The following is a 4,694-nucleotide window of genomic DNA, read 5'->3' as shown; positions in this document are numbered from 1 at the left end:
ATATTATGATAAGAAAATTCATAATATGGATAAGTCCACGTAACTCAAGTCTAATAGATAAAATCAAAAACTAAAAATATTGAATAATAGAAATAAATTAGAGATAATATGAGATATTTATAAATCATAAGGTTAGAAAATAAAATAAATTAAATATACAATGCTTAAAATCTTATTAAAATTTAAATAATTTAAAATTTTTGAGCAATATTTTTAAAACAAAATAAATCTTTAATTTATGATTATAAATTATATATTTATCTATATTATATTAAAGAATAGTATTTTATAATGATATTAAAAAAAGTTACGAGTTAATGAAAATCCACATAAAATGTAATAAGACTATATATTAGATTAAAAGTTAGCAAAATTATTAAAAAATTACTATTAGAAATGAAAGAGAAAGGCTATTTGAATTTGAAATTAGAAATTTGTTAAAACTACGATTAGAATGTCCAAACTATGGATAATATCACGAAATTGAAGTCTTATTTATGAAAACAAATATTAAAATAGAAAATAAATTTCTAATATAGGTAAATTTTACTAATAAAAATCAAAGATTAAATTTGTATTAAATCTAAAAAGGAAAGAAAATTTACGTAAGAAATAAAATTATAATGAAAATATTACTACAACATTAACATATAATGTGTTCAAACAACAAAGAAAATATTTTTCTATGATTAATATCTGAATTGAGTGCAGTTAGTTAAAGTTTGAATATATAGCATAATATTTTGAAAATGCGGTCCAATTTAGAAAATAGAATGATAGGAATTATTTGAATTTGAGAAGAATTTTTTTTTATTTCATAAGTTTTTATTTTTAAAAATATGACGTAAAGAAATAAAATGACAATAAACATATTACTACATATATATAATATGTTCAAACAATTAAGAAATTATTTTTCTATGATTAAAATAAAATTTTAAAAATATAAATAACTTTCTAATATAGGTAATTTTACTAATGAAAATTAAAATTAAATTTGTATCTTAAAGCTTAAAAAAAGAAAATTTAACTGCATCTAATACAAAAATAATTGTAAGATAACTCAATATATTTGTAACATAATCATCAAATATATGTATTAATATTTTAGACTAATTCAATTTTACAATTTAAAATAAAATATGATATTATTCTGGTTATAAAAAATTAATATAAAAATAATTAAAATTTATAGTAGGGAAGAGAATTTATTAAAAAATAGAGATAGTGTGAGGATACTTATACATTAAATTAGTTTAAAAATAAATAAATTAAAACATTAAATTATATTTAAAAATATTACAATAAATTTAAATGATTAAAAAAATTGAATGCATAAAAATATACCAAATTTCAAGAATAAAACATTTATATTTATTAAAGAATATTAAAAGAATAATAAGCAAGATATTAATAAAGATAATAAAAAATTATATGATAGTAAAATAATATTAAATAATAAATAATACAATAACTATAAGAAAAAAGAATTTGCGTAAAAATAATGTGATGAATAAGACATATTTAAATTTTACATAAAAATAAAGTGATAGTAAGAAGTTTGTTAAAATAATATGATCTAATGTGCTCAAACAAGACAGATCGCAATATGATAAGTTAGTATTCTTTGATACTGATTAGCAAAACGAAGTGCAAGTACTAAAATTAAGTAGTTAGATTGCTACAAATAAAAAATAAAATAGGTTGTGCACTACGAGATTTGAATAATAATTTCATATCCTACTTCATAATTAATATCTAATGTTATATAATTTTTATCTGAGAGGTTTATATTTTAAGGTTATTTGCACATGATTCAAATAACCAACATCACAATTTAATATGATTTGTGTCCGCGCATCGCGCGGGTACTAATACTAATACTTTTTAAACAAAAGGTGTTCAATTGGCCACTCTTTGTCGACTATAGTTCCGCCCTGTAAAATCTATTCTGTTTATGTTGCAAATCTATACAGTAATACTACATACTTCTTATATATAAAACATCAAGTTACAAACATTAATTAAGACCATAAAAGATAATATGGTCATTGCTACAATAACCATATGTAATAACATCATTTATTTATCTATACTATATTATAGAAGATAAACTTCATGTGCCATAAGAAAAGACCTATGGCTTTATATTGTTATCCATTTAATTTTCAGCATTTGTAATAGCAGTAGCAATATTTGTTGTAGCAATTTCCATAAGCTGCATCTTCCTTCTTGCACCAATGGTTACACTTATTGGGAAAACACTTCCCATTCCAGCCTTTACTAGGCTTTCCACAATACTTTGCTTCTGTTATCTTCATCTCTGCATTAAACCATAGGACAAAAGAACTCTTAAGGCAATTAAAAACGGATCTTTACGCAAATAGCTAGTTGACCCGATTATCCATGGTTCATCTTTCCTAGCTGGTATTATATAGGGCAACCCGGTGCACTAAGCTCTCGCTATGTGCGAGATCGAGAAAGGGTCGGACCACAAGGGTCTATGGTACACAATCTTACCCTGCATTTCTGCAAGAGGTTATTTCTACGGCTTGAACACGTGACCTCTAGATCACATGGCAGCAATTTTACCAGCAATTATACATGAATTATATAGTGATTATATATGATTGTAAATACAATATATATGAATTATACACATATTATATATCCGCAAATTAATTTTAATTTAAGTGATTGGGTAATCGGCTATTTAGGTTAATTCTTCATAAAAACAAAGAAATGCCCTTTTTTTTGTTAAAAAATAATTATTCTTTATACAACATGAAAAGAAAATACTCATTTTGTTACAACGAAAGAAAATATTTTTTCTACATCATGAAAGAAAATACTTATTTCGTTGAGATAAAAGAAAATGCTTTTTATTACATCATTTTGTTAAAATAAAAGAAAATACTTTTCTACATCACGAAAAGAAAGTATTTTTTTGTTGAAACGAAAGAAAATACTTTTTTTACATCATGAAAAAAAAATACTCATTAATACTGTTGAAATGAAAAAGAAAGTGTTTTATCTACAATATGAAAAGAAATTACTCTTAATAATATGCTTGTTTACGATGGAGGGTGCGAGGAGGGTTTGGGTTGGAGGGTGAGGGTGAGGGTGGGGGTGGGTGGGAGGGGGATGGGGAGGGGTGGGTGGGGTATGGGTGGGTAAGGTTAGTAACCAGAAAATAGGAAAGTAAATAAGAAAGAGACAAATGCTTAAGAATTGCTCACCAGAAGCAAACATGAGAAGAAAACAAAAGAGTAGAGCACACAAAGTTATTTTGCTCGCCATTTCTAATTAAGTTCCTTAATTTGAAATACTTTGTGAAATTGAGGCTATACCAAAGGGTGTATTTATAGTGATTCAAGAATAATTTTTTAAACATAAAAAGTTCTCCTATTTACTATTGTATAAATTAACCTTGAACAGAAGGAAGGAAAATGTCAAACAAATTAAATAAACTAGATAAATATGGAAAGAAAAAATAATCAGACGAGTACTGAGTCTTGATAAACTTTTGAACTGATCAAAGTTTTTTCTTTCTTGCATCACCGTGAAAGTAACAAGATTCCTACTACTGTAAATTAAAGAAAGTCAAAAATTTACTTGATACTAGGGCAAGTATACAATAGTATAATTTAGGGAAAATGATATTGTATAGCCGCTGTAAAAATAATAGTCTAAAAAATATATAAAAATTACATATATATATATATATATATATATATATATATATATATATATATATATATATATATTGTAGGTTATATACAAAAATTATACAAATTTTATACACTTTTTCGGCTACCAAATGTAAATATTTTCTGGCGCGGACTAAAAGTAATAATACCCCTATAATTTATGTAGGTTTTCTAACTAACCTTAAAAACTAATTCAAGCTTAAGCTCAAGTTGAGGTGAGAAAAACTAGCAAGAATGATTACTATGCTCAGAGGCGGAGTCAGGATTTCAAGCTTATGGATTCGGATTCTAATCTGTTTAAGTTAGTGGGTTCTAAATTAATTATTTATACATTTAAATAAAAAAAATTTAAGACAAATATAGAGTTCAAACCAAAACTACTGGGTTCGGTCGAACTCGCTCCTGACCCTAAATGCTTCAATCCCAAACTCAAGTTGAGGTTGGCTAACTACATGAATCTCTGTAACGACCCGACCGGCCGTTTTGAGCTTTTGCACTTTGCTCGTTAGTTCTCGAGTGTGACCTGCCCCATGCGATGTATTATGACTTATGTAAATCGTTGGTTTTGGTTTTCAGGGTAATCGGAATAAATTTGGAAGAAATAATCCTCAGTTGAAGCTTGAAATTTGAAAGGTTTGACCAAGATTTGACTTGTTTGTATATGATCTCGGATGAAAATTTTTATGATTTAATTAGCTCCGTTGGGTGATTTGGAATTTAGGAGCGTGATCGGAATGCATTTTGGAAGTCCGTGGAAGGTTTAGACTTGAATTGGCGAAATTGAGGTTTTGATGTTTTCCGGTTGATAGGTGAGATTTTGATATAGGGGTCAGAATGGATTTTCGGAAGTTATAGTAGTTTCGTTGTGTCATTTGGGATGTGTGTGCAAAATTTCGGGTTATTCGGACGTGGTTTAGTTGAGTTTTTTATCGAAAGAGTTATTTAGAAGGTTTTGGAATTTTTAGGCTTGAATCCAATACGAAT

General features: G+C 26.4%; 1 long non-coding RNA gene across 1 annotated transcript; it reads right to left on the bottom strand.

Annotated features, from left to right (window-relative positions):
• Positions 1 to 1,971: 1,971 nt before the first annotated feature.
• Positions 1,972 to 3,378, bottom strand: LOC142164339 (uncharacterized). The gene is made up of 2 exons (XR_012695123.1): positions 3,240 to 3,378; positions 1,972 to 2,323 (listed from the first exon to the last, which is right to left on the bottom strand). It is a non-coding gene; the product is annotated as an uncharacterized LOC142164339 (long non-coding RNA).
• Between the last annotated feature and the right edge of the window lie 1,316 nt (positions 3,379 to 4,694).

This window comes from Nicotiana tabacum, chromosome 9 (genome assembly GCF_000715075.1).
Source record: "Nicotiana tabacum cultivar K326 chromosome 9, ASM71507v2, whole genome shotgun sequence".
NCBI classification, from domain to species: Eukaryota; Viridiplantae; Streptophyta; class Magnoliopsida; order Solanales; family Solanaceae; genus Nicotiana; species Nicotiana tabacum.
This window is presented reverse-complemented; position numbering and strand designations above follow the sequence as displayed.